Here is a 23026-nt window from a genome sequence, read left to right on the forward strand (position 1 = left end):
ATTGAGCTTCGTCGTCTTTTATCGACCTTTTTAAAAAAGTAGAAAATAACGTACTCGTCCCGGGGCGTAGCTTGTTTCTCTCGTCTCGTTCGTCAGCGAGAAGAAAGCTCGGTGAAACTCGTGACGATTTCGCTCGTTTTTTTTCCCCCGTGTTCGTTCTCGAATCGTTAACCCTTTCCACCGTAGCTCGAAATTCGCGAGTCCACGTGAACGGTGATAATAAGCTCGCGCGTTTAGAATCACCGCGCGTAAACTACCATTTACGTCGCGAGCGTTCCCGTAGCGAGCTTTATTGGCCAGGGAAAAAATTGCACGAGCTGTGCACAGGACGTTAGTTCTGATTAGACTTGTCCTCGCTGTGTTTGTCACCGTTTTCGGTTTAAAAAACCACGCGCGTGGGCGTTTGTTCCACGTCCACTTTGTCCGCGAGATTATCTTCGCTACATACAGGGAGCAGAGAGATACAAATTGCGACGCTTATGCGTCACTATGAATACAAACGGGAACAAATCTATCGATTTTCAAATTTTCCAACTCTTTCTCGCCGACAGTTACCATTCCCTGTTTCGACGTCGAAGAAAAGTTTCGTACACGAATGATAAATTCCAAACGGTTACGCGACAAACGGAAACAACGATTAATAAGGAAACGCTTTCGTGTTCCACGGAAATTGGAAATGAAAATACACGAACGTTCAAAGGGTAAATCGTAATATTCGTTTAATTTTCATCCCGCTGAAAGAAGGAACTTTTTACTTAATTAATCGTGTACTTCGCTTTAAAAGCATTAAAAAGTAACATACTATTTCACAGAATTGGAAACGAAAGTAAAGACATCCTCGGAGAGTAGTGAGCGATATTTATGGTTTAAATTGCATTTCAGCGAAGCGGGGAATTTTTCACTTGATTGTGTACTTTGTACACTTCGGAATCACTTACACGGGATCGGTGTAATATGGAATTATTTTAAATACCGGTCGCGTCTATTTATAAAAATCATGCGATGTTTAAATTCATAGATAGGACAAAAATGTTGTTTACGATCCTCTACGAATAGAATGACGTTACGGTTAACGATTTCGTCAGACCTCTGGTGTCTAATTAAAAGTTCAACAACGCCGAGGAAAGCGTGTCGCGGGAGTATGAATGTAATAAGAGGTTGTCTGAATGGCCATTTCGGGCACGTGTAAACGCGCTCAGCTCCAAGAATATAAAAGGGGAAGAAAGAATTCGTCATGCGGCCACGGGACGAGATTTCGTCGGATAGAAATAAATCGGACGATTCTGTTGCCAGATGCGGGACCAGATCGTTGACCATACACACCTTCGTCTTCGCGTCAAGCTCTGTTTTTGTCATCCTTCATCGAGGGGGTGGAATAGTCGCGCGTCGAACGTCACCGATGACTAACATCGCCGCTTTTGCGCTCGAGGAGATTTTTAGCAAAGGTAAACAAGCGTTCTTTTTATTTGTCAAAATGCACGAACATCCAGAGATAGACGAACGAAAATTCTCGGACGCTGCGTTGTCGAGAACCGAATTTTAACCTTCAGACGGTGCAATGTTAAGAGCCCAGCCTCTCGACGTAAAGGAAAAAACGAAGTTTTTCTTTTTTAATTCCTCTTTCTTCGAGTTTAACCTTTCGAGAACATCGTACCGAAATATTTGACCGAAATTCGAAACGTCGACGGAGATACAATTTTTTCCACGGAGCGGGTCAAAGTGCTCTGGTTGCTAATTCGTATTGCAACTTGACGGTGTAGATTGAAATTTTTTAATGAAAATTTACAGAAATATTGTTCCAAGTATCTACTTTTGATGTATGTACCAACAATTTACATTGGACGTTGCGAATCGTTGGAAAAAATTCTCAAATACCGGCTTCTTTCTCGACAGGAAAAATATTTCCCCCAAAGGGACGAAGAAAGGGGAACATAAGAAATATTAACGAGTAACATTGATACACGAACGAGGTACGAAAGGTGCAAGAGAACACTTAGATAAAGATGCGTTTGATGATAAAATTGCAACGAGAAGCGACAGAAAAATAGAACACGGATACAAAGCATTAACAATGTCTCATCTTCTCACCTCATCGTGCAAATTGTTCCAAAGGGACTGGAAGATTTCGAAAAGGATCAAAAGTTCAATTTTGTATCAAAATAGAAGGAAGAAAAGCGATCCAAGTTCAAACGTGTTCACGGTTCGAAAGTTCCAAGGGTTCTGTTGTGAGAATTGGTTCGATACTCGACGAAGGATTTCGTTTCTCATTAAAGACGTTCGGAGCGTGACGAGGTTCTTGGAAATGTATAGTAATCAGAGGCAAGAACGACCATCTTAAAAATAGCGTTGTTTCTTACGTAATAGATCAACACGGGCACATTCTTCTAGACGCATATTTCTATTCCGACTAGGCCTGTCTCTGCGTCATTCGGATCCTGCGTCATCTAAACGCCATCTTAGCTTCCAAATTCGCGTCTCGTTCGGAAACACAATTTCCTAAACCTTGTTCCTGCTCTTGGCTCCTCCCTCCCGCTTCGGAACCCTCTAAATCTCGAACAATTCGTACCGAAGGAACATCTCGAATCCAAATCGTTACCGATGTGTAAGTCGCACAGGGGAGGGGTACGAGAGAAGAGCTGACAACCAACACGGAGGATTTGGGTGGGATTTAATTGCAACTCGTGTAAGTTGCACCAACGAGAACGCACGGGAAGGTCGGCTTCTATCTTTGCGCTTAACGGACTTAGCGAAACGAGGATCAAACATTTTAACGAATCGAGTGTCATTGGTATACACGTACACCTGGCAGTTATTACAAACGCGACGCAAATCGCTCGTATAATTGCTAAATAAATTTGGCACACCCTTGGGAATATTAAGAAAGACGAGCTTTATTCTTTCGGGAAGATCGACTTACGTTTCGTCGTTTATCGTCCATTAGTATGTTTAAACCAAAGTAAAAATTTGTACGTAAATTAATCCGATATTTCAAGCCGTACGATTCTAGCCCCGATATACGTTAATTTTGTATCTCCTTTGCAAAGAATCGAGAATAAATTCTGGAGAAACACCGTGCCCAATTGTCAATTTATATACGATGTTAAATAAAGTTGAATAAACGATCGAAAACAAATATTCCAGGAATATGAAAAGATAAAATTGTAATTAAGAACACTCTCTAAACTTGTGCGTATTATTTCCTTCGACCTGCACAGAAAATTCATTTGCACCGCGCGAGAAGATTGCGAAATATTGGGTCAATTTGCATAAAAATTTTACTATTGGCTCAACAGTCGTAACAGGCGAAACGCGGAGAAAACGAGGTCCATTTTCTCGAAAAAGAAAAGAAAGAAAAAAATGTAGTCCATCATCCTTAAAAGCACCCATGGTGTGTCAACTTTTATGGAATACTCGTTCGTTTCACTTACGTTCGCAGCGTGAATCCTCGTGTCCTTAACCTTACACTCCATAGTGTCTCACTTGGCGATACAGGGTGTGTATTTTACCTCGAGACGGTGGAATATCTCGTGCTACAATCCATGGTACGAAAATGTTCTTACATTTAGCTATAAAACTAAAAAAATGATCTTTCTCCCTAACCATCCTACAACACAATTTTCGATACTTGCAATTCTTCGTGAAATATTCCACCGTAACGAGACAAAACCCGTACGAAAATCTCTTCTTCGTACACGTTTCTAATATGTACAAATTAATTTTTCTCCGTTTACTTTTCCCATCTTGGAAAGCAACTACCCGAAAATCCTTTTTTTTCCCCGAGGATGAAGTATAAAAATTCGTGCAGCGTGTTTAAGAGAGATCGAAACGACGAGAGGGTAATTATCGAGCCTGTCTGTACGGTTTGGGGGGTGAGAGGGGGGCCGAGAATCGTGTCCGCGTGGATTTCCAGAGGAGAAACGAGATCGTTCGCGTTGGTGACGGATCGCCGCGCGAAATGAGATTTTCGTCGGCTCGTGAATAGCGTGATACACGCCTTCGTCGGATTTTCCACGGAGTTCCTCGACGTCCGCTTGGATAAGCGCCAATGGAATGCCGAAAGCGGGCCGTCGACGTGGCGTTACTAATAACGTCAACAATGTCGAGGGACCGAAGGTCGAGTCTGCCTGACGGTCCCCTGCGGGAAAACCTTCGCGTTGAAGATATTTCGGAAGGGAAAACCGTGCGGGCACGCGGAAAAATTTCCCGCGAATTCCGTAGAATATCGTCACCGAGTCGATAGTTCCAATTTCCCTGTTTTCGAAGTTCAAGCAATTTTCTTTTTTTCGAACCGAACGAAACCGAATCGATATCCACAAAACTAATCTCCACACTCCGAAAATCTTCGATCGATAATTTCCACGAACGTACCGTGTAATTTCGATGTCGCGAAGCGAGTCTCGCTTGCACGAAAGAAATTAATTACGTAGGAATTATTCAAGAATCGGAGCAATCGCGTACGGGTGACTTCGAATGACTGTACGACCTAAATATAACTCTAGCATCCACACGGGATAGAGATTTTCCACCGTGGCGACCATTGTTCGGAAAATTACGAGACTTTGTAAATAGTAACGCGAATATTTCGTTATTTGGTGAACTCGACCGTTTCCAAGTGCGAATGTATTACTAATCGTAGACGCGAATACACTTTTATTTTTATCCTCGTACGCGTTCGTTTCTACCTTCTTTCACTGGATACTTTCCTCTTTCGTTCACGATTTCCGTATCGTGCGACAAAAATTGTATCATCGTGCTTCTATTCTTCCAAAGAGAGAGTATCAAAGTTTCTCTTTGTCCGAGGATTCGATTTTTGTATTTCGAATTTTGCATCGTTTCGAACGTGTCTATGGGTTTCGCGACTCGAAGGTCTATATCTTTCGGTAAAAATTCTATGGAACGTTTTCCCGAGCGGTCAATTTTTCAACGTCATGGTTTTCTCACCTTCTCGGAAGCCGCGCCTCGCGTCTAGTTTTACGAGGAAGCTAACCCTTCGCGTCATAGGTAACCGCGGTACGGCGTGGAGGATCCGTTGAGTGTGTCACGATCGTCGAGAATCGATTTCGCGGGGATTCCACTAAGAATTCCAAGCCGATCGCAGCGGACCTCTCGCTCGATTGTCGCGTACGCGAGCGTCGTTCCGCATACACGGGACGCACAGACGGGACTGTTAGAAACTAGAAACCCAACCACGGCTGAAAATAGACGAGAAACGTTGGACGGATTGCGCGACCAGCACCGACGCCGACCTTCTCGACGCGCGCGTCCCTCGTTACCCCAGATTCCACGTTGTCATTAGCTGCCGCGGAGACAACCCGACGCGCTTTCGACGCGAAATCTCCCGGGCTTGATTTAATCGAAGGACGCGCACACTGACCCCTTCGCGATCTTTTAGCCCCCTTTGGAAATCAGAGCGGTGAAAAATCGAGGTTGGACTTTTTCCTTCCATTTCTACTTCCCGATTCGTAGACACTGGATGGAAAATGCTATACTGGAAACATTGGGGGATTTCCTTTGCGGTGGAATGTGTTACAAATTGATCTTTGTAGACGTTTTTCTCGATTTGTAGACACGGGGTGGAAAGTGTTGAAAACGAAACGTCGAGCAAGTTTTCTGCGGAGGAATATGTTATAAATTAAGCATTAAGGATTATTTAGAGTAATATTATGCCTGAAAAAGGAGTAAACTGTAAATTTACATATGAATTTTGAATTTTTAATATTACTTTTTATAATTTAATGAAAATTTTAAATTGCACATTTGAGTTTATACAATTGATGTATTGAAAATTAATAAAAATATTATGAATATTGAGTAATTTAAGAAGATAAGATTATTTTTAAAGTATATTTTTGATTTTATTTTAGGGAAAAAATAAATTAATGAAATATTTAAGTTATTTCATGATATAATTACTACAGAGGAACGACGAAATTGATCTTTGTAGACGTTTTTACTTCTCGATTTGTAGACATGGATGGAAAATATTAAAAGCGAAACGTCGAGCAATTTTTTTGCGGAGGAGTATGTTATAAATTAAGAGGAGAGATGTTACTACAGAGAGTCGATGAAATTGATCTTTGTACAAACTTTTAAGTTTCGATTCGGTTCGATGTATTGTGATCTTGCAAAATTTAGAAAATTTTGTCGTAAAGTGGTTGTAAATTAAGGATGTGTATCGCTACGATCCGATCTTTGTATCAATTTTCATTTTTCCAAATGTAGATAGGGAAAGGAAGGTATTATAATCGGGCAAAATCTCTGATCACGCTTTAATCATTAAGTCGATATAAAAATCGGTCCGTTAATAATGATATTTATCCCTTGTAGAATGTTGGTGCCTCCGATACAGGTAAATCCGTTGTTTGAAAATATCGCAGGAGTCGTTTCAAATAAATCTCAGAGAGAATTAAATTTCACGCGGAAACGTCAAATAAACACACACTCTCTATGTTCTCTAATAAAGAAAAAACGAAATTAAATATAATTGCGTACTCTATACGCGGGTGGCAATCAACGCGGTAACAGCTCCGAGAATAACTGTCAAACTATTTATGGTTGTTCGGTCAACGACCAATTGCCAATTTCCCTTTAATTGTACATTCACTGACACCTTTGTATTCGGTTACTATTAATTCAAAATATAGTTGCAACATCGCGTTACGTTACAGCAATCGTAATTCATCGCTCGATGGTTATTGTTACATTGTAACGTGCACGATTCGTAACACTAGTTCCGATTCTCCGTGCTCGTTACGATAATTGTCCTCTAATTTTGGCCACTAGTGTCAACCTCGTTGTAAAAATAACCAGAAGCTCTCTCCGCTTCGTATTATCGAACTTTAGTCGAATCGCGGAAGATCTAAATCGTAGAATACGATAAGTACAATGTTCGAGATCCAGGTGTACCGAGACACTAAGATACTCGGCAAGAGAGGAAATTAAGAAACTTTTATCTGCACGACGAATAAACGCTTTGACGCTCTCGAGTGTCATTTCGCGCGCAGTGAATTTTTTTTCACTTTTTTTCGACCCTCGTTGCTCGAAGATCTCGCAATCGGACGAGAGCGAAGAATTTCGGTGTTCGAACGCGCGTTCGGTTTATCGTCACTGAAAAACGAGAAAGACTGTCCGACGGAACAATAATGCCGGTATAATTAGAGCGTGTTCGGTCTTTATTTTTACAGCGTAAATAACTCGTGGCGCCAAATCGCTCGCACTTACGTAAGTAATCGCGGTTGAGGAATGGCGTTAAACGAGCTTTGTGTTTCGTCGATGATGAATTCATCGCGAACAACACCTCCGAAAAACAATACGTAATTTCGATCTCTTGCGCTCGTGTTCGCTCCTATCGCTCTTGTACATTTTTAACAATTTTCCATTCAACGTTCTCGCACTTCCGTGCAACGTCCTCGAGCACACGAAGGACAATGGTTCTCCAAGTGCAAATATTGTACTTGGCAAACCATCGTTTCCCAAGATTTCGAAGCAACAACCAATTCCTTCGCGTTGACACTCTTTTCGTTTATTATACTCTTTCGCAATTCTATATACTTTCATCTGTACCGAGATCCGGATAAATTCCCTGTACACATTAAATTTTGTTTCTCTTCAAATTCGTCCTCGTTAGCAACGATTTTCGTGCTTTTTCCCTACAAGCTTTGCAACAGATATTAGTTTCCTTTATACGGTTATTAGTATTTCTTGTCTCGATCGTGCGGCCAGATTTATCTTTCCAAGTTCTGCGTAAATTGTACGTTTACCCGCACTCGGGTCTGGCTTAGCGAGAATTTACGTTGTTTAGTCATCGAGGATCGGGGTTCAACGTTCGCGAGTGGAACGCGAAATTCGAGTTCGAACAGTTCGAACGATCCAGCCGCGGCGATCGCGTATATAAATCTGTCGCGGGCGGTAAGAAACACGACCGAAATAATTCACGAACCGCAGCGTAGCCGATGCAACACCTTTCTCTACGGTTCGGAACAGAGGCTCCTACGTGTGCCAACATTGACTCGCGCAGTTGTTGCTCGAGTCGCATTCCGCTCGGGTTTTCTATGCCAAGTGCAGAAACCTGTGCGAGCATCGAGTGCATCGACGCTTACGCACCTGCACGCATCCGCTACTCGTTTCACGTGTCGCGAGACATTTCGGTGACACGTGCCAAACGTTCCCAGAGACCGGTCATAATTCCTGAATAACCTTCTGTTCGGGCATTTCTCACAATTTCTACAATATATATCTCGTTTGGAAGATTCCAACAATTCGCGTACGCGTACCAGGTTATCTGTCACGATTCATCGAATATATTTAACACGTAGGATTGTAACGACTCACGGACCGGCTCTTGAACATTTGTCACGGTCCCTTTAATGTATTTTCCTTCGAAAGATCGTAACAATTCACTCGCGGGAGTTCCGAAGACATTTGTCATCGTTCGTTGCGCGTATTTCGTTCGGAAGATTGCAACAATTCACGGACGAATCCTCGTACACTCGACGCAATTCGTGGAACATATTCTCGCTCGAAGGACGATAGAAACTCACGGACCCTTACACGGAGAGATATAATTATCGGAAAAACTAGAACGCCCATCGACGGTTATTTAAGTTTCGCTGTATCGTGTTATACTTCCCCTATTTTTATCCAATCGATTCTTCTACACTTACCGGACAGAAAATAGAAATTACAGCCGGATATAGCTACCTGCGATTACTCGATATTCTAGTTATTCGTTTTAACCGTTCCCCGTCTTCGTCCATTGCCACTTAACAATTTTCATTCGATATCCATTTCTTCCTGCCGTTGCTCGACTCAACGGTAAGATAATTGCATCGAAGGAGGTAATTACATCAGGTAGCTGTACAATATTTTACGATCGATACTCGTGGAATTTTTTCACAACCTGGTTACCGTGCATTTTCTTACCTTCGAATAACGCAATTAGTTAATCATTATGCGTAACTCGAACGATATTCGAATATCCCTAAGATCGATACCAACCTTTGAATATTATTCTCGATGCAACTTGTGTTACTTTCCACATTAGGATAGAAGCTACAAACTATTCCTAAATCCCACTCTTTACCGCGCTCTACGCTATTATTTAATCAACTTTCGCGCAATTTAACAATGTTCTCACAAAATGCTCCAACGACATCTTTCAAAAATACTCCAAAAGAGAAAGAACTCCACCGAGTGTCTGACCACCGATCGTCACTCTCTACTCGCTTAATCCACTGCATCTATCCTTTGCTCCTGGACAAGGAAAACATTACAAATATTCTCCAGCAACTTGAAAAATCTCTCCCCTTCAAACGAGAAAATTTCACGCATCGATATTATTCACCTTTCGAACAAAAATTCAATAAAAATCGTTCGGTGTTAACGAGACCGAACCGGTTCGTTGGTCAGGATCGCGGGAAAAATTGGCGCCGATTTATCCGTAAATTCGTTCGTTGATCGAACAATAGCTAACGATCGAACAACGAGAAATGTCACTTGACAACTGTCAACAAGCGAGTCGTTCGAATCGATCGAAAAACGTCGAAAGCCGCGTGAAAAATTCATCTCGATCAACGTCGTTAGGCCGCGGGCTCCGTTCAATCGCTATAACGAACGCCTCGCGGCGTCGTCGCGCATAAATAACAACCGCTCGTTCCTCGAAACGCAAATTCGACGTCTCCTAGGCGAACATTTTCTTCTTTTTTTTTCTTTTTTTCCTTTTTTTTTCTTTTTTTTTTTTGCCTCGCTCGCGCGAAAACGGTTCTTTCGCCGAGGTAACGGAGAGAGCCCGTCGCGGTGGATTATGTCGGTGACACAATATGCAGGGAGGAACCGGTGCATAATAAATGAGGTCGTTTAACGAGCGTGGTCGGAGATGGTCGGAAGAGGGGCACACGGAGGTTCATTGCAAATTATTTCAGGCACGGTCGCGCCTGAAAATACCGGAAAAATACGGGGCAACGTGGTTTGGGAAAATTATCGACGACAGAAAGTTCAGCGACGCGTTCCCCCGCGCCATCCACGCGCCCGTTAAATTATATAAATAATTCCACGCGTGTTTCTTCCGTGGTCGAGAATTCCGAGGACGATGCATAAATTTCACCGTCCACCGACACTGGAAGCCCAGTAGCATAATGTAACTTTTCTTCTATACGGTTTATTAAATTCGGAGACTTTACAGGAGTTGAGATCGATCGGGTCGAGAAGCTTCAATTCGTATCCTGGCTCGATGATTGTAAAGTTACAATTGTTGTTTTTTTCTCTTCTCTACTCTTCGATGCTACACAATGATGCAACTTGTTTCGCGTGATTTGGAACAGAACGCTATAAAGTTTCCAACACTTGCTCGGTCTTGGAATACATTACAAACAATGATTGACGAATTTCGAGGTAAGATAATCAAAATCGAACGATCGCTCTTCCGCTCTGTTTCAGTCTACTATTCTCTCTAATTATTATAACGAAAAGATTACCCATTTTCTCGAGTTTTCGTAATCGAAGAGTTACCGTAACTTTCATAATCGAAAAGTTACGTATGATCTCTCCCGGTTCTCGTAATCAAAAGGTAACCTATTCTCCCAATCTCCATAATCAAAAGCTTACCCATTTCCCCCCTGGATTACCATAATCAAAAAGCTACCCGTTCTCTCCAATGTTCATAATCAAGAACCTGGCTTCCTACTTTCCACGATTTTCAAACTCACGAGGCGACTCGGACTCATCGTTTCCGTGAATTTCGAACGCGTTCGTCGATCGACGCGTTATCGCGATCGAAAGATCACTCGTCTCTCCCGATTTTCACAATCGAAGTGTAATTAAACGTAACTTTCGTGATCGTGAATTCCCACCCAGAGTTCCCGTAATCGAAAGATCACCCATTCTCGTCAATTTCCACCGATCAGAAGTTTATCCTTCACGATCGGGGCGATTGTGACGTCTCCGAGGTGACGTTCACGTCTCGTTCACGTATCGTTCACGTATCGTTCACAGTTTCCATTAATATCGTAACGTAATCGTTTTCACGGATAGCTTCGTAAACGGTCGATTAGCGCGCGAAGACTCGACTCGGTCCCCGCGAAACGAGACGAGAATTCTCGAAGCTGGATCGCGAGTTCTCCTCGAGGGAACGAACAACGCTCGTTCACGTCGAGCGTAGACTGTGACACGTGTCCGTGGTGTTATGGATTGGAAACACGTTCACGGCACAATGGTCTCCTCTGTCTTTCGGCGGCACGCGCGAAATTGGAATCACCAGTCGCCACGCACGAGCTAACCGGGACCGTTATTTTCGGCCAAAGAGACGCTCGAAATTGAACAAAGGAGGAGCGACGTGAAATTGCGGCGGTGCTGGATCGTTTATTTTCGAGGTGTTTAGAGGACCGTTAGACACGTTTCTCGACACCACCGAGTCGTGATCCCTTGCAAGAACGAAATAGAAAACACGGCACGCCCGGAAACGCTTCGTCCTTCTCCAAGTGAACGTACGCCGCGTTACGAGTTCAATTTAAACAATACCGGAACAGGATACACGGGGGACGTTCCAAGTACGTTTTAACGATGCTTCGGAAGCGAATCTTTTAAAATTCTTCTTCGTTTAAAATTTGCGCCAATTGCGCTCGGAAAGTTCAATCGTGTACTATCAATATGCTCGATTTAAGATATGATCGCAATGTATGTTTCTTCTCGCGAATTCGAATTGAGATTCATTGCAATTACCGAGTTAGTTATATTTAAGTTTCGCGTCAACGATACTCTTCGACTTGAAAATATTTGAGAAACGGATTTTCACGGACGAAAAGAGGAAACGAGTTTATGGATAATTTTCTCCGATCGTCGTGCATCGGAGTGTTCGATAAAATTAGTCGCAGAGTATATCGGTTTATCGATAACTATTAATACGATTTCGTTCCGTATTGCTCAAATGGATTGTACAACAACACCGTTTGGAAGAATTCTATCGATTTCTCGTTTACATTGCTGCTTCATTAAATCGTTGTGGATAATTAAATGAAATTATAATTGTATCGGTATTAAGCAAACCGCGAAACGTTATTGTTTTCTACTAAATTCGGATGGGTCACTGTAGGAAATTAAGCCGGTGTACACCGTTAATGGTTCGAAATGTTTCGTATTCGTGCGCAAACTATTAACGCGAGTCGATAATTTCGGATTTTTAAGGGTCCGTGTTCGATTATTTTTAAATTAAATTATCTTAGCAACAACTTCGCGTTTACTCGCCCTCTATCGTTGCTGTACTTCTCTTTCATTTTATAAGAATCCCGTTTAGAGATATTTTTAGCGAAATATATTGACACGGGTCAATAGTTTACACTTCAGAAATTGTTTCTTGTTTTTTTTTCCTTTCGTTGCTCCCAGTCTAGTTTCCATTTCGTTGTAAAGGAATGATCCTTTCGCTGTAAAAACCCTAGTAACACGGATGAATAATTTTCGATAAATATATACGTTTTCTTTCTACGATTATTTTATTCTCATTTCTTTTTCTAAAGAAGAAGCAGCTTCAAACCTTCAGCGCCGCGATGCTGCAAACAGGTAGTACGAATCAACAATTCACGACTGCTAAAACTACGTAGCTTTCCTTTCTCGTTCAATCTTACAAGGTAAGACTGTTGCGCTCGACAAGTTCACGCCTCTGTATCGTTTCTACTTCTCAAAAAGAAAATCCCTCAAATTGTCTCTACCGAAAACTATTAATACAAATAGACAATTTACGATTTCTGAATCTAAATAACCTTCCTGGTTCAACTTTCCGCAGATCAGATCTCCCACGTTCGATGAATTCACCTCTTCACTCCCCATTTCTTTTTTTTGAATAGAAAATCCCTTGAACCATCGTCACTGAGAATTTCCCCAAAACTAAGACCACGAGTAAAGATTTACACAACTTCCCTACCCTGCGTAACTTTTACAAGATAAGTCCTTCACGTTTGATAAATTCACCCTATCGTTCCCCCAGTTTTCCTCATCCAAGTCTCCTAAACCTCTCAAATTCCAAATTCTATAAAAACCAGTAGTACCAAGTCTCTCAATTTACGATTCAGAAATTCGACGAAGCTAGCTAGTCTCTCGATTGTATTTCTACGTGATTCGATCTCGACGAAATCGCGCGTTATGTTCGTTACCAATGTGTTTTTCTTATCGTAGGAAATCCAAAGGTATCCTCACCCGCGAAGTTTCGTCGCCGCGGAATGAAACACGACAGTATAACCCTACCAAAAACAGATAACATTCCTTTTCGTACACGTTCCCATAACAACGCACGAGACTCTTTCCGCTCCCGTAACAACGCACGACACTCCATACGACAGACCGCTGATAACCGAAATTCCATTTGCATACGTTCCCGTAACAACTCACGAGACTCTTTCCGTTCCCATAATGACGCACTCCCTGCACAACGCAGGACACTCGGTACAAGAACAGATATAAAAACCGTATCGACGCATAGGAGACGGATCGGTCTCGACCCGTGATCAGATCCACACGAATCTATGATCGAAGGTACCGCAATTAAAGTGCAATACAAAAGAAAGTAATAAAGAATTCGTCTCCCGTTGGAGATCGACATTTTTTCTACGAAATCCTTAATTATTCCGCGACAACAGCGTCGCGACGCGTCCCTCGTCCGAAAGTACGACAATAGGTGGGACGATCGTATCGATCGTTGCTCCTCGTCGTGCCCCGTTCAAACGATAATACTAACCTGCAGATTCGCATCAGTGGGCCAGCAACGCGTCCAATAAAAGCCAACGTTATCCGACGGAGCAGCATTGTTTACGGTCCGCTCGAGTTTCGAGGGTGCTTCGCCGATTTTTCTGCACCGCCCACCCCCCCTCTGCACCAACCCTCTTTTTCGCTCGTTCTCTTATTTCCCTGGGCGGGTTTCGGTGCACAACAGTTGCAGCTGCAACTTCGGGACCGTTTATCGGCGGTTTCGCCCCCACCCCCTTCTCACCCAGCCCGGTCACCCTTCAAAAAACCGGAAGTTTTCGTAATTGCTTTCAGCCAACGAAATGACCCAGTATCTGGCTCCTGGCCGATCTTATCCTCGCTACTCCACAGTTCTCGTGCACTTTCTTTCATTATACAACCGTCAGAGCTCGCGAAACGGTAACACAATTGCGTTACGAAATAAATAAGGAGGGAGATTAACCCACGTTTCGTCACGCTCGGGTCTTCGCGAACCCGGTGAAACTTCAGGTTAGAAATTTTCTTTAGAAATCGGGAAAGTTGGGACGAAGTGATTGATATTTTTGTTCGAAGTGTAGAATGTATCCTAGTATTCACGCGGGGACAAGCTAAGGGCCACTGGGAACATCAAAGATGGAAAAAGGTACCGTGACGTATGAAACTCGAGGAGGGGATGAATGTTTGCAATTTTGTTTCGTAGATTAATCGGAGGAATCTTTCGTGCACAGTTAACCCAATTTAGGAAGATCGAGACGCACGAAGCGTTTTACAAAGTGTGGGTATATTTCTAGATGGGAAAGGCACGAAAGCAACCAGCGAAGGTGGACGGAGTCGATTTATTCGTTTCTTGGGATTCGACGCGATTATCTGCAGGTATTTGTACATTAGTTCGAGTTTATTAGAAATTGTATCAATTTTTCTACATTATTTCTATTCCGTACCATTGTCAAGTGAACCAATACGCGTCCGTGTTTCTATAATTTTACCCGAATTCGGTTCACGAAGCGGGAACTACATCGATCGAAAGCTTTGGAAACGTTACGTGAACTGTTACGTTGAACAGTGACGTAAGTGCGGCTAAATTTATTCCCAAGACCAGAGAAAGAAATTCTACGTTGCTTTCTTTTTTCTTTTTTTTTCATCGCGACGAACAAATCCGTAGAAATTTACCTCGAGTGGATGCGTTCTCACGCGCGTGAACATTTTTCCAGTTCTACGAAAGGATCGAGTTAAACGGAATAATTTTCCCAAGAGTGTTCCAAGTATCGATCGATCGCGGATCGTACGAGCCACGTTGCGAACGTTACATTTCAAAGTTCCTAACCGTGGAAAATACCGGCTGGTGTCGAGAGCAACGCGAAAGAATGTATCCCGTTTGGAAGGCGTGCATTCAACGTCGGGGGTGGGGGAACCGTTTCAAAAAATACGCAAGTTCGCGTTACCTCCACGAGATTAATCCACGAATAGTTGCGCCAACGTAAAATGGCGCCCCATTCGAACAAATTTCGCGAAACAATTCTCGCTGGTTGGCACGACCCACTTTTTCACGCGACCTCGTTCGCGAACCACCTTTTGAAGACGAGAAAAAGACTGGCTAACAGAATTCCCTATTCGTCGAAAAGAATATAATCGATTTACATGCCGCGCGTTTCCATTTTTCGAAATCAGTGAAAACAAAAAAAAAAGAAAAAGAAAAAAAATGAAAGAAACATACGCACACACAACTGGAAGTTCCCCGCTCGTTTCGCCCTCCATCGCGAATCCATTTCGAGAGAACCGCGCGCACGGATCGGACGAACAGACACACACACACACGTACATGCACACGTATAGACGTACACACGCGTGTACACAGGTGCGCGAAATAATGTAGGCCATCGCTTTGATGTGCGCCGCCTCGTGTTGTAAAAGATGCTTTCGTTTGGTACGAAGCAATTTATGGCAGCCATCGAAACCCCCGTCCGGTTTCCGATACATCTTTCATTACGCCCACGGTTCCGTACACGTTGCATCATTGAAAACCGAGTAAATTGTTCCCGTGTTTCATCGTTTTTTTTTTTTTGTTTCTCTCTCTACCAAAATCTTCTGGATCCCCTCGTTCGTGGAACGAAACTCGATAAAAACGCAACGATTCGCGGGGAGGAGAATGTGGAATTCGAACTCGAATCGTGCTAATTTATTCCTGAAACCTTTTGTAATCGATTATCTGGGTTCAGGTTCGTAAATTCACGTTGTAATCGATTTCAGTGAGTCCTTAGTTCGATCGATTTGTTTTCGTGGATGATCCCGGGTTAACGATCGCGTCATTTTAGAATTTACGTTTATTCCGGAGAGGGACACGGTGGATTTGATAACAAACGAAACTTTAATTCGCAGTAGTGGAAAATAGTGAAAAATTATCGAAAGGATTTGAAATTACTGAAATATTACTAGACGTGTATTTTCCTTAATCTTTGAATCGAAGAATGGAAGATTCGTTCGATCGTTCGCTCGTAACATTATCCAATGCATTCGTTTGCACCGTTGGATACACATATTCGTAAATAATTCTCCCGATAATACAAACCGACACTGTTGCAAAACTACCAGGTTTCACGAGCTCGAGTTCCTGTCTATACAATTACCTTATGCCGTTAAACTCGTAAAATGTGTTTTACAGAAGGCTGGTATTCGGGTTCGACAACGTCCTAAACATAAATAAATGCTCAATGGTCGTATACACAGTGCTTTCGATACATAAACAACTACACCGTACAAAACGATCCATCCCCAAGGAGATGCTACAGTATCTTCCCCTTCTCGTTCGATACAATATTATTACATTTTTATAATATTGCTTTCAAGGTAGTTTGTCAACTCCATCCTCGTACCCAAGGTATACTTATTTCTCTACTTCCTCCCGCATTAATTTCTCATCGTTTTCTCCTTTTCCTTCTTTCGTTGCATTTCACGGTGCAATCTTGGACACGATAAACACGCGCTCTTGGTTATTATTAAAAGCAACGGGTGAAATTACAACGGTACCCGGAAGCGGCAGAGATCAAGAGTCAAAGGGCCAATGACGATGAGAAACGAGAGGGGGGGTCGTGGCGCTGGAGAATAATCAAGTACGAGTGGAAGGAACGATAACGTTCTTGAACGCGAACGAGTGAAAACTCGCGCGGATTCCCCGCGGGATGATTCAGCGGCCATAGCTTTCGCTCACCAAGGGGTTTTGCTGATACGATCGGTCCAACGCTGCAAGAACCGAGCAATCTTCCAGTGGCTCCAAGATGGAAGCCCCCGGGGCCCCCCTGGTTCGCTCCCACGCGTTACGAGAACGTGGCGTTAAACTTCCACCTAAACCCGAGGGATATACCGACCGATAAAAATTTCTCGCTCCCGGGACCCTTTCAATTTTTACCTAGCGCCAGAATCGACAAGGACAATCCCCATGGTCCGTGTAATCGCGGTTTACGGCCCACTCCTGGACCGAATTACTCGAATTTTCGCCGTCTGGAATCTGTCGCGAGTGTCTCGAGATCGACACGGTGCCCCCAGACTCGAAATTGCACCACTTCGGGGGAATTGTCAACTCGAATCTACACGTTCGGTTTCTCCAGCGAATTTATGGCGAACCTTCCACTCGAGACACTCGAGGATTTTAATCATAAAACGACACTGTGCACGGGACACGAAGAGGGTACGGTCTTCGTTGCTGTGAATAATTTAGGGTGTGTTTAAGGAGCATTAAGAAAGACCATTGTGTCGAAAGACACTCGATTTTTCGAGTTGTTACCTTTTTTTTCTTTTTAGAGGAATTTGTCTTTGATAGAAAGAGATTCAGAGGGTTAAAGTGGGATTTATCGAACACTCGGTAGATTAGGATTGAATTTTATAATGTTAGCAATATTTTATAGTGTGAGCAATATTATTGGAATATTTATAAGTTCTTTCATGGTATTTGAATACTCGAAATATTGGAATAGTTGTAAAATGGTTTCACCGAAGACTGTTAGCGAATCGATGTTACGTATTTGTTCGCGTCAACGAACATAATTAATCTTGCGTTCGAAGAATCAATCAGGCATCCGACGCACTATATATTCAATAAAGTAGCTTGTTTACCGAACGTCGAATTGGTACACAATAAATTACCTTGAAAATATTGGATACCTCGTTCGAGCGCGTGATCGAATTTTCCAACTTCGCTAATTACTTTAAGCATCCGCGAGTGAATAAACTTGAAATAAATTTAGATCGAAAAAAGTATGGTCGACGAGGAAAAGTACGCGTTGAATTCATGTAGAGGTTATTTCCCTAACTTCGTTGCGGAGTCCCCCCTCCTCACGAACATAGTACTAATATTGGCGCAACTTTTTTTTTTTTAACTTTATTATACGGGAACGCCTTTCGCACTGCGTGGGAAGATTAAAAGCCTTGAGTGTAATCACGACTGAATTGTTTTAATTAAAATGTATTTTCGTAGTAGTAAAGAGCGTAAGTACTACGCTTATTATTCATAAAGAACATTTAACATTGCAATTAAATTTGAACGCGATTACGAAGGTGGTGTACGTCTAAATAGTGTTTATAGAACATTGTGTTTAGAATAATTCGTGTATTAAAAATTACAGAAAGACGCAGTAGTTGCCTCTATAGTAGATACGGGCGTGTCTGATCATGAACGATCACTATCCCCTTGCACTTTTGTCTTTCCCGCGGTAGTTTCTTTTTTCTCGGTACAATTGTACGAATCGTACACCCAGCTATGTTTTTTCCCTAAATTTTAACGTCTTTTATCCCTCTGGAAACTAATGAAAAGGTACACACACATTCGGAACCGAATTAACGATATCGTTGTACGCGCGACGCGAGAAAAAGCCACTTCCGTACGATGAATTCCCAAATAAAAGGACAATCGTGCATACATCGTGCGAGAACATTTGCGAAACACTTTAGAAAATTAAATTTATCGTGACACGATTACAGCTAAGAAGCGTGCTCTTTGTGTAACGAACATTTAAAGCGGAAACGGGCAAACTAATTACTCGCAAACTGACAGACCGTTGAGGAATGAAATGTTTATCGTACAAAGAGCGCAATTGTTACTCGCGACTATGTAAAATTAAATTAAATTGTCCGAAGAGGGTCGGGCGAAACGACTGAAACGTAATTAGTCTTGTTTCTTTTCATTTTTTCTTTTTTTTTCAATTTTCCATCTCGCTCGTTCGGGCCGAGAATAAACTTCCGACAACTTGAATTTATTAATAAAAGAAAGAAAAGAAAAAGACCAAGAAAAAGTTCAGCGTCGGCGAAAGAAAAAAAAAAAAAAGAAAGAAAAAACCATTAATCCGTTATTTCACGCGAGAGTAACAAGGGTAAATAATTTACCCGCGCGGTCAATCGGACGGATCGAAAACAGAACGTATTCGATGGAAATCGCGGCACTTGGAAGATTATCGCGTTACCGAGTGCCGCGCGCGGCACTGTTTTATGTAATAGAAAAAAAGAAATAAACTTCTCCCGATCGCCACGGTTACCAGGTCTATTCTTGGCACGAGGATTTGTTGATTCAACGCGCGTGACGTGGGATTATCGATTCGACGAAACGCTACTCAATTTCATTTTTGGCCGAAGTCACGCGAGATACGTAACGTCGCCGGCGAGATCGATGAAGCGTCGCTGGAATTTCGGGACGCCATCGCGCAAATTGCCGCGTCGCGTCGTACTGTTCACCGAAACTCGACCGACGGAAACAAGGCAGGTGCAATGTTATCGTTCCTCGTTGTTTCGAGGGAGGTCAAACGCCACGGTACACGCCGCGGTGCATCCTCCGTGCACTCGGATCGATTTTACGTGTTAAGAGCTTGTTACGCGTCTTGAGACGGTAATTTCAACCAGACTGCCCGACACCACGCTATGGAACTTCTCGTCCGTGTACCACGGAGGAAACGGTGATTGTCGTGGCAAATTGTCACTTTGGAGTTCGAGGGAGCACGTCGATTCCACGATGAAACCACTTTACGTTTCGATTTTCTTAATCGTACGTGTTCTCGCGATGACGAACAAAACGATCGAAAATTTCGAACAATGCAATCATTCTCACGGATACTGAATCAATCGTGAATAGTATTCCGTGAAAGAGTTTGTCGTAATTATGGTACACGTTCAATGATCGCATCATTCGTTGGCTTCTTGATCATTGTACGACTTCCTAACCATTGATCACTTGTCACGAAGTTTACTTTCAACGTAGACGGAATATTGATATTAAATATGAACACGTGTATACAATAACAGTTAAATTACCAGAAAAGGAAAAATTCCAATCGTGTTGTCGTTTCTCGAAATCTTTTTCGTTAAATATATACGCAGATTATTTTCTTCGCAATAACGGCTCGACGTAAACGTACGCTCGTTAGATCGATTGGTTCGCGTTCCCTGGCTAATGAGCAATTCGATTTAAAAAACGTCCACTACTCCCACGTTCGCCACGTGTTACGTGAACCGCAATTATCCAGTTCGTGCTACATTTGTACACATCCCCGGGAACGTTTCATTTAACCGCCCACAGTTTCCGTTGGTTTCGAAACTTTCGGCTAGTTTGATCGCGTCGGATAGAAATGTTTGACTCGGCAGTAGTTTCGGTCGCCCTAAGGTCAGACGCGCCGTAATGCGGCTTCCAGCGGTTCGAGTTCGCGACAGGCGGTGGTGTTAAACGCTGCCTGTATTACCGAAACTCCTGATCACACCGCGAGTCCGATTACAATTAACCGACAGGGTACATTTATCACTATCTCGGTTCAACGCTCCCATCGAAATCAATGGAAGTACTCTCGAACGTTCCGTTTCTTTACCGAACTCTTCTGGGACCAAAGTACACCGTTAACCAAATTAAACAATTATTTCCATTACACTGGAGAGTAGCGTCGAATTAAGTAACTTCAAACGTCGTGATTTTTTCCAAACACTTCTCGGACCAAAAGTAGATTATACTCTAATTAAAAAAACAATTTCCATTCCACTGAAGGGTATTGTCGAACGATTAAGTAACTTCAAACGTCGTGATTTTTTCCAAACACTCCTCGGACCAAAAGTAGATTACATTTGAAATAAAAAATAATTTCCATCCCAATAAAGGGTATTGTCGAACGATTAAGTAACTTCAAAAGTGGTGATTTTTTCCAAACACTCCTCGTACCAAAAGTAGATTATACTCTAATTAAAAAAATTATTTCCATTCCACTGAACGATTAAGTAACTTCAAACGTCGTGATTTTTTGCAAACACTTCTCGGACCAAAAGTAGATTACATTTGAATTAAAAAATAATTTCCATTCCATTGAAGGGTATTGTCGAACGATTAAGTAACTTCAAAAGTGGTGATTTTTTCCAAACACTTCTCGTACCAAAAGTAGATTGTACTCTAATTAAAAAAATAATTTCCATTCCACTGAACGATTAAGTAACTTCAAACGTCGTGATTTTTTGCAAACACTTCTCGGACCAAAAGTAGATTACATTTGAATTAAAAAATAATTTCCATTCCACTGAAGGATATTATCAAATGATCATCAGTCTCTCCTTATTTTCATCGACTAGTTTTCAGGAACACAACTGTACAATCTACAGTTTGAAATTAAAATTGGACACATTTCGTATCACGTATTCCCGGAAGAGTTCCCGACGAAGAAAACTGAGAATATCAATTAACCGGTCGTAGCTAATTTTCACCCGGTGAAGTCCAAGTTCGCGTAGAAGTGTAAGTTAACGGAAGTCGTTCCCCGGGGTTAATCGTTTCGAAAGTAGGAAAAATGCGAACCGATTGTCTCGTAGGGGTCGGTGAACCCGAGAAATCTGTAGAAAATCACTGGCAAACAGTGAGCGAAAACGCCGCAGAGCGATTCCGTGGCACGAGCGTGCGGATTTCGAGCGGTGGGGTTGGTGGTTCTCGGTGTGCGTCACGACGAGGTCGTCGACACCGGCGCGTTTTCCTCCGGGCATCGATCGCTCTTCCTTTTCGCGAAAGGGTGAGAAACGGGAGAGAGAAGAGAGAGTGAGAGAGAGATAGAGATAGATAGATAGAGAGAGAGAGAGAGAGAGAGAGAGAAAAAGAGAGAGAGAGAGAGAGAGGGCCAGCCAACGAATATAACAGGAATCCGCTCGGGCGATCTTCCGCGTGGCGGAAAATCTTTGGAAAAGAGGAACTCGCCCCCTCGCTCACCGACACCCACCGATCCCAATTAATTACTGTTCCTCGTTCCAGGTCGGACGCGTGAAAGTAACGAAAGTCGCAGATTTAATTTCGTCCCGTCGTGTCTCATTATTTTCCTCCCGAGTTCCCTGTAACCAACTCGAATTTTCCTATTAATTATCCGCCGTTAATGTTACGTTGCCCGTCCATGGCAACGTAGACGACGTTGCGGGCCAACACGGCAATTAAAGTATTTATTCCACCGTTGGAAGAACAATTACCATCTCGAAGTCGAGTACAGAGTCATCGGTGCTACCGAGTATTTTTATTTCGCGTGGATCGGTCGCCTACGAAAATGGAGAAAATTGAGAAAATCGAGGAAACCGTGGAAAAGATCTCGCGTTGGATTCGTCTCGTTTGTAAAATTATCTCTACGAGCGAAAAAAGAAAAGAAAAAATGGAAATTTAGAATAAATTTGTAAACTTTCTCGCGATTTTGGACTACGATTGCAAGCGGAAATTTACCGAGCATACGTCGCGAAACAGAAATCGATTACGAGAAAATCGTATCTCACTGGGTAACGAGTTCGTTCGTAAACGAACGTCTTGCATTTTAAACGTTGAAGAAAAACAGTCGCGCGTTTCATCTTAACGAAGTCAGTTACATGGTAACGTAACGCTTTTGTAAAACCGAAGTGACAGCCTCTTCCTCTAATTAACTCTTTAAGAAATAAGATCACCTGGCAGTTGTTCAAACGCGGAGCTTCCGAGCTATCGGTAATTCTACAGAATGTACAATCGCGCAAAGAGCCACTGGCTCGCGAACCAAAGAACCGGGCTATTTTTAAAACGAATTTATCAAAGCTTCTTTACTCCTTTTTGTCGATTCCGTTAACCAGTTGAGTTTATATCTACGATTCCGGAATAGCTTTCCAATCGATCGATACCTCGCGAATCGACAGATATCTTCCACTGATTTGTCCGTTAATAACTTTGTTGGAATCGTTATTAATGTTCCCAGTTACGGTGGAAAGTCGGTGAATTTCGTCTTCAACTGCGAGAAATTAGCGAGACGGAAACGAGATGCGTGTAACGCTGTTAGCACGATGTTTCCTTGAAACTGGCCGTGTTGTTATATCAAAT

General features: G+C 42.5%; 1 protein-coding gene across 10 annotated transcripts in view; it reads right to left on the reverse strand.

Annotated features, from left to right (window-relative positions):
* The window catches only part of LOC143155171 (phosphatase and actin regulator 2), a 361509-nt gene that overhangs the window by 33202 nt on the left and 305281 nt on the right, over positions 1-23026 (reverse strand). The window lies entirely within an intron of this gene.

Source organism: Ptiloglossa arizonensis, chromosome 2, assembly GCF_051014685.1.
Source record: "Ptiloglossa arizonensis isolate GNS036 chromosome 2, iyPtiAriz1_principal, whole genome shotgun sequence".
Taxonomy (NCBI): domain Eukaryota; kingdom Metazoa; phylum Arthropoda; class Insecta; order Hymenoptera; family Colletidae; genus Ptiloglossa; species Ptiloglossa arizonensis.